At 46.6% G+C, this 12164-nt stretch overlaps 1 protein-coding gene across 6 annotated transcripts in view; it reads left to right on the top strand.

The window, feature by feature from the left end:
• Nucleotides 1-12164, top strand: part of FGF1 (fibroblast growth factor 1) — a 123932-nt gene that overhangs the window by 14705 nt on the left and 97063 nt on the right. For 2 of the 6 annotated variants that reach the window (XM_049873951.1, XM_049873950.1), the window contains one exon: nucleotides 3753-3913. The exons of 2 other annotated variants lie outside the window; for them this stretch is intronic. The gene's annotated coding sequence lies outside the window, so the exon portion shown is untranslated. Of the gene's footprint in view, nucleotides 1-3642; nucleotides 3914-12164 lie in introns of those variants that run through there. 2 more of the 6 variants (XM_049873949.1, XM_049873955.1) reach the window with 1 other exon arrangement.

Genomic DNA, 12164 nt, shown 5'->3' with positions numbered 1-12164 from the left:
AACACCCCATTTGGCCTTTATCGTTCTTCTACAGGCTCTCATAAGAGGTTTAGAGCCACTCTTTTTTTTTTTTTTTCCGTAATAGCAATATAGCAAAGAGCTCTTTAGCAAATCAATCCCTTAGGTTGCAGAAGGAAAAATCTCACCTCCGGCACCAGCCACGACATTTTACACATTGATGACTCTGGGCAAGTTCCACACCTCTGTGGATAAACCTATGAGGCTTCTGCTAGGTCTTGTGTTGGTCCTCCAAATATGTCATTTCCTCTCTCCTCAGACCCCCCCCTCCTCAGCACTAGTGGCTCACACCGTGTTTTAATCAGTGCAGAAATGCCTTTAAGAGTGGTATAGGTGCTTTGAGAGAAGATAGGGTTTCTGCCACGTATTCTGTATAGGATCTGGCATATTGTGGATGTTTAATAAGTGGCTTTGACGGCTATTGTTTTCCCTGACTCTTTCCTGGCACAGAGCTGGAGGGCAATTCTGAGGCAGGCAATCTGGAAATCCCTTCCCCCTCTAAATAACAGGGGCAGGAAGTATTAGCATCATCGTGTCTCATGACTCAAAAAATCTGAATGCACATTATTTAAAAGATAAATCTAGATTCTTGACATGAAAGTTGAAATAAATACAGAAATTAGGGATGTTAAAATGAACATTTTTTTTAAATGTCGACTTTCAGGGAAATGAGATTATAGTAAATACCTTAGGGAATGGAGAATTCACTATTTCTTAGTATTTGGACAGTAACATGACCCAGTACCCACTATGTAGTCAAGAAATCAATTTATCTAAGTGGCAGGGATTATATTTTCCTAAAAGCGTGAACTTTTTAAACAGTGTTTCACAACTGGACATAATAGAGAAAAAAATAAAATAATGACGCATACTTGCATTTCCAGCTCTCAGAGTGCTTTCATGTATTTCGATACACAGGATCGTCTCGATAATCCTGAGAGCTTGATTAGGAAAGTCTTATTAAACTCCGTTAGGAAGGAGGGGATCTGGAGCTCTGACGAGCTGAGTAGCCCTGGAATGGTCAACCACAGTATGGGCAGGTAAAAGGGTGCTAACCTGGAGCAGACCTGGTTTTAGTCACAAGGAGGACTGTAACAACCCTGGGGAGACTCTGAGCCTGTACCTTCAGTATTTTTAGGGTGTTTGCTAACTTTAAAATGTATCATTCTAATTTGTATAGAAATTATTAAAACGGGAACCTAATTTGCTATGTAAACTTTCACCTTAATAAAATACTATTAAACAACAACAATAATAAAACACACAGATGGATTATAGCAGAGAAAAGATTTAAAAAAAAAAAAAAAAAGATCGATCCAGGAGGTCCAACATCTGATTAATAAAATTATCAGAAAGAGAATGGAGGAAGTGGAGGAGAACAAACAGCCTAAGAAATAACAGAGGAAAACATTCTCAGAACTGAGGATACAGATCTCCACTTTGGAAGGGTCCACAATCAAATTTAGAAGACCCACCCAAGGATCTTTCAAACACCAGGGCTGGGGCTGCTGTTTTTCAATAAAGGGCCTTTTAGTACCTTTTTTTTTTTCCAACTGAAAAATGTTAAAAAAAGAGTTATCCTGCATACAACATACAGCATAATAATTCTCCAAAATTTAGAAGACAATTGTACGAAATACTTTTACCTTTCTATGAATCGTAAGGCCCTTTGGAATCTTGCAGATACTCAGGAAGATTATTATTTTTTAAAATGAATTATCAGGAACCTTTGGACGTATGAAAGAGGCAGTTCAAGGTGGTTCCAGTTAACAGAGTCTGAAGTTAACTTTTTCTGTACCTTCAAGGCCCTTTTAGGAGAGTTGCTGCTCATCCATTATCTGAGTTATGTGATGTTTGAACCTTCTAGTTCTTGGCTATAGGAAATGGGCTTTTCCAAGACTCATGCCTTCAAAAGGCACAGGGCTTCTCCTTGGGGGCTTCATGAGTTTGGATAAGAGGCTTCCACCTCCACCTCCCCTGTACCCGGCAACTGCTGAGAGGGGTCAAATCAGCAAGCGTGTTGCCATCTGACAGGTCAACCTGTACCTCTGTATCTGAATTATCATGTGGGCAGCATGTGCACACACACACATACTCTCTCTCTCACACACACTTTCTCACATTCTCTCTCACACACAACTCTCTGGCACATATATAGACACTGTCACACGTACATGCAATTCTCACACACACTTACACACACATGCTCACATATACACTCTCACACACAATTCTCTCACAAACTCACACTGTTTCACATACATACTCACACATACACACACATTCTCACACACACACTCACACACAATTCTCTTACACACACTCACTTTCACACACACACTCACACATACATATTCGCACACACATACACACATCCTCTCACACACACACATTCTTTCTCACACACACTCACACTCTTTCACACAACACACATACACATACATACTCACACACACACCCCCCTCACACAGTTCTCTCACACACATGCTCTCACATACACACTCGCACATTCTCACACACACACATAAACTTTCTCACACACAGTTCTCTCACATACACTCTTTCACACACACATACATACTCACACCCTCTCTCACATAGTTATCTCACACACACTCACACATGCATTCTTTCTAACACACAATTCTCACACACACTTACATTCTTTCACATACATACTCACATACACACACACACTCACACTTTCTCACACACACACAGTCTCTCACACACACACACTCACACCTCCCAGGCTCAAATGCCTGCATAAGGAGGAGGCACTCTTCATCAATTACAGGAAACTATTCATCATCTTTCCATTTGGTCTCTTCAAAGACACCTCCTGATCCATGTCCTTTCAGTCCAGTTCCATTCCCACCTTCTAGCCAAAGAGTTATTTGTACAGACAGCTCCCTCCCTCCCTGGCTCCTCCTGGCCCGTGGCCTAAAGATGATGCCCACGCTCCACTGAAGCAACCCCCAGCCCTGGAGCTGGGTTCACCTGAGCATCCACCTCACGTAGCAAGGACAGGCTGGAACACCTGCGAGGAAAGGCAGAAATATTCTCTCTGTAGCCCCTCCCTAACCTTAACCTGGATGGCCATTGCCTTGACTGTCTTTGCAAAATGCCCTTGTAAGGTTTGGCTCTGGTAAAAGCACAGACAGACAGACACACACACACACACATAGTCTGCCACACACAGACATTGACACCCCTGGGCAGGCATGCCAGACAACAGGACAGAAAAGGACTCCCTTTCATCCAGCAGCCTTCTGATTTCAGAGGAGTCTGCTGTTTCCCTGGCAACTGAGGCCTCAAAATAAACAGGATTCTGCTCAGACGGGCCAGTAGTCCATTCAGCTCAGCCATTTGCCCCAAGACAAACCACGTTAAAACAACACTCAGGGTAGTTGCTGCCACCGTCTGCTGTCTCTGTCTCACCTCCTGCTGGCCAGCTGCTCTGCTTTCCTGGGCTTGTTGCTGGCTGTCCAGAGTTGGGGGCATTTAGAGCTCTGTGTGTGTCCCTGTGGGCGGGGCGGGTGTGGAGGCAGGTCCCTCTGCTGATAAATAAGGGTCAGCAATAGACCCAGAGGCTGACTTTCTCAGCTCACCCGCCCGCCTCCCTCCTTCCCACACCGCCCTCTGGGACTGGTAGCCGGCACTGTGGCACGGTGTCTGGATTTGGGCCAGCAACCTGATGTGCATGCCACGGCCCGTCCCCTCTCCCTACACAGAGCTGCAGTAACTGAGAGGTTCAGACAGCTGGCTTGGGGCTGGCGGGGAAGCGGCCGCCGCAGCAGCAGCCCTCCGTGACAGAGGACACCACGTGGATTTTCTTTCCCCTTGGAGCGTGGAGAGAGGCACGATCCTCAGCCTACAAGCTCTGTAGCTTCAGGTAAGAATCAGGGAACCAGTTCTGGGGAACAGAGAGCAGGTTACATCTAGAGCTGAGAAGTGTGTGTGTGTGTGTGTGTGTGTCTGAGTGCAAGTATGACGTTACTTGGGGAGAAAAGATAAAAGGGAAAAGTTCGGGCAGCAAAATATTTTAAGCCGATACCACTGGAACCAGCACTCTGGAGGTGAACCCCGAGAAGCTCACCTCTGGCTGCGTTTAAGCTGTGTGCAGACTGCTCTGGGAATGGGCTTGCTGGTGGCACATGCATGTGAAAACACACGTACATTTTAGAGACGGTAACAACAATAATGCACCTGAGCTGCCCGTTATCTCTGTCCCCCCGCTGCCACCCGGTGATGACTGGGGCAGGAATGCTGTCATTTACTAAAGTGCTGGAGGTGCCCCTGTGGTTCTGCAGAAGCCAAAAGCTGTGGCCGAAGCTACAATGGCTGGCATTATCTTGCTGTGTCACACTCATGGAAATTCAGCCACCTTGAAAAGCCTACCAACTTGGCTGTTGTTGTTAGGTGCCGTCGGGCTGGCGCCGACTCATAGCAACCCTATGTGTAATAGAACGAAACCTTGCCTGGTCCTGCACCATCCTCACCATAGTAGGTATGTTTGAGCCTATTGTTGCAGCCCACTTGATAGGCACCTTAGATGTGGTCACCCTTTGGTATAAAAGTCAGGCTGAAATATAGGATGATCAGAGTGTATCAGCTCAAGGCTTTGACAGGGTGTTATTTTGATGACCCCGCTGGCCACCTGGATTACTTTGTACCGTCTCTTCTGGGTCCTTCTTTGAAAATAACTCCTCATTTCACCATCCCTCCAGATGGGTGCCAGTGGAGAAGGAGCAGCAAGGACTAACCACTGGGCACATTCCCTGGCACATATGCTATCCACACCCACGTCACTACAACATGCCAAAATTATGCAACGCTTCTAGAGAGAAATTCTTCAGGAATTCAGACCTCCAGGTGCTGGGATGGAAATTTCAGGCATTTAATCAAGTACCGTTTCTCAGAGGCCCAAAGGGAAGCCCAGCTTATCTTGCCTTTCAGGTCCAAGAGCTTACTCTAGACCTCTGCAGAATTAAAACACTCTGTGATCTCTCTAGCTCTTTTAAGTCTACCCCACCCCGCTTTCTCCCTTCCTTCCCGCTTTGGTGACCAGTTCGTTCTTTCATTTGCTCAGGCATTTGACTGTTTATGTTTCAGCTCCACAAACACCAGTGAGATGACAGGTGCGCCTCAGCAGAGGACAAGCCAGGCTGCACCTCTGATGGCTCTGCTGAGCATGAGCTAGCTTGACAGTGGCAAGGGGCCAAAAAGAAATGGGCCTTGCTTTGGAAGTGGTGTCCAGGGAAGGGCTGGCCAGCTCTTTCCTGGGCTATTTTTCTGTGTGATGGAGTGAGGATTTTGGTAGAGACCGATTCACAGGCACAAGGTCCTTTTTCCTTTGTTTTTCTTTGTGTTGGCCATTGAGGGCTGCGAAGGAAATGCATCTCTTGAAATTGGATGCTCTGAAGGAGTATCACCAGACCTGCTGCTTAGGTCAGCTGGCCAACGTGGGGAGACCTTCTTCTGTTCGCCCTGCCATTTTCGGTGTCAGTAAATGAATTCACGAATGGAGTACTTAATCAAAAGCAAAGTTATACACAAAACGTTAAGGGAAAAAACATTGAGTTTCTTTTAAGCTCCCTCCCAAATCTGATATGCACGTACACATGTATGGCTTGCCTGGTTCCAAAAACAATTTAAGAAAGCAGTATCTGGTGGTGGTTCAAAGGTAGAATTCTTGCTTCCGTATGGGGGACCTGAGTTCAATTCCGAGCCAATGCACCTGAAGCATGCCCACCATCCACCTGTCAGTGAAGGCTTGTGTGTTGCTATGATGCTGACCAGGTTTCAGTGGTAGTTATAGACTGGGAAGAAAAGCCTGGTGATCTACTTCCAAAAATCAGCTGATGAAAACCATATGGATCACAATGATCCGATTCCATTATGCATGGGATCACCGTGAGTTGGGAGCTGATTCTACAGGCAAGTAGCACTATGATGACAATATTTTCAGTGGAGACAGTGGGTAGACATCCACATGCTCCATCTATACCTAACAAAGGGATGTCTGATCTAGGGAGAGAAAGCATGGCCGCTCGCATTGCTGACCTGCATTTTGTGGGCCCTAAATAAACTTTTTTTTTTTTTTTTTAAATAAACTATTAAGGACCATGGAGCTGCCAGCTTTGCTGTGCTTACTGCCAGGAGCTAGGTATTGTGCACAGTGGAAGGCACACCCACTTCCACCTCATTAAGTAGACATTGCTTGACCAATGTAATACCCTGGTATTAGGCTACTGGAAAAATAATTTGTAGTCATCTGCACCACAGACATAACCGTTTTAGGTAAATCTAGCACCTGTACATGAATGGGAAACCCGAGTGGCATAGTTGTTAACAGTTTGGCTGCTAACCAAAAGGTCAGCAGTTTGAATTCACCAGGCTTTCCTTGGAAACCCTATGGGTAGTTTTACTCTGTCCTATGGCGTTGCTATGAGTCAGAATTGACTCAACGGCAATGGGTTTTTTTGGTTTGGAACACGAATAGATGAATGAGTATTTTTCCTTAAGTAAGGATTCACTGAATGAACACATATTCACTGAGAATCAAGAACGTGTCCCATCTCAAGGTGTGACTGGATCCAGCCAGTTAACCATAGGATGGGCAGGTAACAGAATGGGCCTGGGCTGACAGGATGTCCAATTCACCTGGAAGATAAAGGTGTTCAAGGCGTAGGAAAGAGAAGAAGCGTTTGGGCCAGGGTCAACAGGGAGGGAAAAAGGGGAGGAGGGAATCATGATCATCTTAATTCCTAAGTTCCAGTACTTAGGAGGCAGCATTCCATGGTGACTATGTGCACAGATTCTGTAGCCAGGCTGCTTGGACTCAAATGCTGGCTCTGCCACTTATTAGCCCTGTGATCTTGTGCCTCAATTTCCTCATCTTTAAATCTTTAAGTGCCTGGCTTATAATGCCCAGTGTGAATATTTGCTATTATCACTGTAATGAAAAAACGTGAGTTCTGAAGAGGTTATTCAAAAGTCCATTTGTTCCAAAGTCCAAAATGACATTCTGTGAGTGATCACAGTGCCACCTCTTGGGCAATATGGAAGTCTTTTGCTTTGGCAAAGAGCTTTGTTTGCATCTCTGAGTGTTCGGAAAGAAAGAGCTTCTGTAGTCATCAGTGTTTCTCGAGCCCTTGCTATGTGCCAGGCTGTGGGGCATCACCTCACTGAATCCTCAGCACAGCCCTGCTTCACAGGGCTGTTACAGAAGCAGGCACTGAGACTCGAGGGGTAGGTAGGCTGTTTGCCTAAAGTCTGCTAAGTGCAGACTGCTAAGTGGCACAGCTGCTAAGTGGCAGATTAAGCTTCACACCCAGGTTGTCCATTATGACTCTGCTCTTAATCAGTATGCTGTGTATGGCTTGGAAACTCTGGTGGCATAGTGGTTAAGAGCTGTGGCTGCTAACCATAAAAGTCAGCAGTTCGAATCTACCAGGTGCTCCTTGGAAACACAATGGGGCAGATCTACTCTGTCCTATACAGTCACTATGAGTCAGAATTGACTCGATGGCAACGGGTTTGGTTTTTTTGTTTTTTGTGTATGGCTTGGGTGCGGGCGTGGGGGGTGCGCAGGAGGAGCCCTGACAGGCAAGTACAGTTCAACGACAGGAACTGAGCAATAGGGGATATTTGAAGACCCTAGAAAGTAGGCCAGAATTTGGAAACTCCGCCAACAGATGGCTGGACCCTGGCTTGACTCAGGGCTGAATCAGCGTTGAGGCCTACAGCCTTCGGGGCTGGGGCTTTGGGAATAATCCAGAATTAATCCAGGCACTGGGGAATAGTTGGGCCTCAGATTTTCCTGAACCAGGCAGTTGATGGTGCCAAAGAAGAGAGGAAATGAGGTTCAAGAACAGAGACAAAGGTGACGCACGGGTGCTGGCCCAGACTCCTTATACTTCTCAAGCCCAAAGTCAGAACACATCTTGAGCTAAGCCTGAGGTTAAGATTGTGGGACCCCAGTTATAGGGACAATCTAGAACTGAGTGAAAGCAGTGAGTAATGTAGAAGACTTGATTTGATCCCTCTGAGTTGTATGTCTAAAACGTGACTTCAGAGATTTGTTTTATGCGTCATTGCTCAAGACCACCTCTCTGACTTTGTCCAAGGAATACAATAATGGGAACAGGTGTGACGGGAGTGCCTGCTTGCACCAGGCCTGTGCAGATGTTGGGGGGTTACTGATGGGCAAGACCTCTCTGTCTTCCCAGTGGTCTGGCCTAGTGGTTTCAAGCTTTAATTTGCCTGAGGATCACAGGGGAGTTTATAAAAAAAATCAGGTTCCTGGGTCCTACCCACAGAAGTCTTGACTCAGTCAGGCTCATAGGGACCCAGGATTCTGCATTTTCTTGATGGGACCAAGGTGATTCTGATACCTTTGGTCCACAAACATAATTTAAGAAGCTCAGGTATAGATGTTATTCTGGTTCCCTCCTCTTTGCTACTATTAAGGAGAAGATGGAATTGTGTGGCCTGAATCAGTGGCAGTTGCCCTCTTTGTCATCAAACTCTTTCCGATTTACCATTTCTCCTGGACTAGAGTTCCACCTATTACAGTAACAACAATACAGCAACTGCATATTGAGCTTTTATTATGTGCCAGGAACGGGGCTAAGCCCTCCACTTAGCTATTCTTTCATTAAATCTTCACAATTCCTAAAATTAGGTACTATTACTAGCCACAGTTTACAAGTGAGGGAAAAGGCCCCACTACTAGTAAGGGGCTGAGCAGGGATTGGAATTCAGGACTAGCAGGTTACCAGAGCCCATGCACGTAACCTCTAGGCTGTACTATGAGAGTAATTTTAGCTCCTATTTGTTCAACCCTTCTTTTCTTGTTCTTCAGCATCTTTCTCCAATTCACATGCCTGTCTTGTCTACCCCCATTTTCAGACTCTCATTAATTTCTTCAGAAGGTGATATGTCCCTGGGCTTCCCTACTTTTATCTTACTCATGGAATCAAAGAGGATTTGGATGATGGGCAGGTGGAAGGTATAGGAGAGCAGACTCCTAGGTTCTCCCTCTAGGACCTGAGTTTGAGGTGATCTAGTTGAAGACCAATGCATCATGCCAAGTTATAGCAACTTTTTTTAAAACTGTGAGTACCTTTCTGTTGATCAAAACAGTGCTCTTGGGAGACACAGGTGGGCCCAAGGTCCAGGAAGGAAGAAGGAATGAATAGAAAGGGTGAAGAGACTTGAGAGAAGTAAAAGTAAAGAAAAAAGGAGATGGGAGGAGAAAGAGGAGAGAGAATGGGGGCTGGGAGGGGGCAGGATGACTTCAGGTTCATTCACCTCATTCAACCAACGGTTATGGAACATCCACTGTGTGCTAGGCAGGGTGCTGAACACTGCAGCTACCACAGAGCCTTTACGAAAGTTAGGGCGTGGGGAGGATTCAGACATCAGAAAGTAGGCGCTCTCTTGAGTGGACCTATGAAGGCATATGGCAGAGGCACCTGACCCAGTCAGGGGGGTATGCAAAGCTTCCATGAGGAGGCAATGCTTAGGTTGAGACCTGAAAGCTCACAACGCATCACTTGGGAGAGGGAAGAGTGTTTCAGGTAGAGGGAAGAGTGTTTCAGGTAGAGAGAAGAGCACGCGCATAGGCAAGGAATGGAAGCTAGGCCTGTGTGGCTGCAGTTCAGGGAAAAAGGGGGCAAGTAGGAGCTCAAAGGGCAGTCAGGGCCCAGGCCATGGTGGCCATGTTGAAGATATAGGCTCTTATGCTGAAAGCCACAGAAAGCCAGAGAAGGATGTGATCCTATGATAGGGCAAACTCTCATTTCAATAAAGGGGGCAGGGATGCTGCTGGTGTGCCTCAGCAATGGGTTGGCCCTGAAGCAAGATATCAGGTTTCTTGTGCTCACACACTTGGGGTTGGCTGTATCATCTTTGGCAAGTGAAGTTCCATGCCACTACCCAAAGAGGGTTCCAGCCATGGTCCTCCCTCAACAGAGTATGTTCTAGGAGTTTGTAATGGCCCATTGGGAAGTGTTTAAATAGGGAGAGTTCTCTCCTGTCAGTGAGGTTATTTAACAGGCTTGGCTGCAAGGCCAGGTTCACACTGGGGTTGAACAGGCAGCTTCTTCTTAGGCATCATCTGAAGGAACAGAAAGCCCTCATGAACATAACCTCTCCTTTGCCTGCTTGTAATTTGCCTGAAGCTGCAGGAGTAGGCATGCGTGGGGAGGTTAACTATTCAGCGGGGGCTGTGGTGAATGGCAGAGATTCAAACTGTGAAGGGGAAAGAGTAGGTGTGTGGGGGTGGGCAGGAGGGCCAGGCGGACAGCCCTAGAGCACCAGGGAAGAAAGCGGGCAGAGCCAGGTCTGAAAAGGCGCTAAGAGGGTGCTGAAAGGAGGAGTGCAAAGAATCTAAAGCCAAATTTTGCCTTATTCATGATTTCACCAAAGTAGCAGCAAGAACGGCCTGGGGCCTAGAGCCTTCCTGCTTGGCATTTGCAGCCCTCCCAGGCTCCTGAATCCTTGGGCCACGAAATACACACATCAGACCCAACATTGGGAAACATCTCATTAATATCAAGTGTTGTTGGCATAATCCACAAAGACGAGCCCTGATGTAAAATCAAATGCTATGCCTTGAGCTCAAGCGTAACAACGATTGGCTGCTAACCAAAAGGTCAGCAGTTTGATTGTAAGGATGGCGCAGGACCGGGCAGTGTTTTGTTCTGTTGTGCCTAGGGTCGCTGTGAGTCGGAACTGACTCGATGGCACCTAACAACAACAACAACAACAACATGCCTTTGCCACGCTACCCTGCCTGCCTCAAAAGGAACTCTTTCCTTCCTTTTTCTTCGAGTAGAGGGATTGGATTTGGTTAAGCATGGATGAGGCTCTAGGGGTGAAGGGAGCACACTTTGGCAAAGAGATGTGATTTTTGGGAAGGTGAGAAACCAGCCAGGAGGCCTCTTGGGGAGCAAGATCGTCCCCCTCCAGCTCCCACTCATCTTATATCTCCCACCCACTCTCGCCACCCCACTGGCCTCCCTCTGTTCTTCAGGTGTCCCCTGCCTCTGGAACTTTGCAGTTGCGTCCATCTGCCTGGAATGCTTTCTGCCTGATCCTTCACGTAGCAGGCCCCTTTTCATCCTTCAGGACTTGGGTTAGTTTCTTCTGGCTGCTGTAACAAATTACCCCAAACTTGGTGGCTTAAAACAACAGATATATATTCTGTCACAGTTCTGGAGGCCAGAAATCTGTAATCAGTATCACTGGGCCGAAATCATGGTATGGGCAGGGTTGTGCTCCCTCTGGAAGCTCTAGGGGAGAATCCATTGCTTGCCTCTTCCAGCTTCTGGTGGCTCTGACACTGTTTGGCTTGTGGCAGCATCAACTCTGATCTCTTCTCCGTGGTCACATTGCCTTCTTCTCATTTGTCTGTGTCAAATTTCCCTCTGCCTCCCTCTTATAAGGATATGTATAATTGCATTTAGGGCCCATCTGGTAATCCAGAATAATCTCTCTGTCTCAGGATCATAACTTAAATCACATCTGCAAACATGCTTTTTTCCACATAAGGTAACATTTGAGGTTCCAGGGAGTAGGATGTGCATATCTTTCAGGTGTGTGTGTGTGTATGTGTGTGAGATATTTCAGCCTCCCACAGGCCTCACCTTGAATATCAACTCCTCTAAGAGGCTTCCCTGTTATTCTCTATATTACCTCTATTTTACTCACAGCATTTATCCCAGTCAGCAGTCAACCTTACTCATTTTCTAAAAAACTTGCTTTGGTCACTAGAATGTAAGCCTCATGAGGACAGGACCTTGTCTGTCTTGTTCCCTGCTGTATCCCCATTGCCTGAACAGTGCCTAGCCACATAGTAGGTGCTCAGTAAATATCGGTGCAATGAGTGAAAGAATCAATCAGTCATTAAATCTTGGGAGTGGAAAAAGCCAAGACTAAGCAGAGCAATGGGACCTCCACCCTCCGTTGCTCCTGGTAGCTCTGGAAAGGGGTTAGGAGCATCTGAAACCTGAGAAGTTTGCACCAAGGGCCTCTGACCTTCACCTGGTTGTGTAGGCCCCTCCTGGTTCCCAGGACCCCATGCTGTGGGTTAGCTCAAAGACAAACAAGTGATGTCAGGCCCCCAGAAGGGAGGC

Source organism: Elephas maximus, chromosome 2 (genome assembly GCF_024166365.1).
Source record: "Elephas maximus indicus isolate mEleMax1 chromosome 2, mEleMax1 primary haplotype, whole genome shotgun sequence".
Lineage (NCBI taxonomy): Eukaryota > Metazoa > Chordata > Mammalia > Proboscidea > Elephantidae > Elephas > Elephas maximus.
The sequence above is the reverse complement of the archived record's forward strand: the minus strand, read 5'-3'. Positions and strand labels throughout refer to the sequence as shown.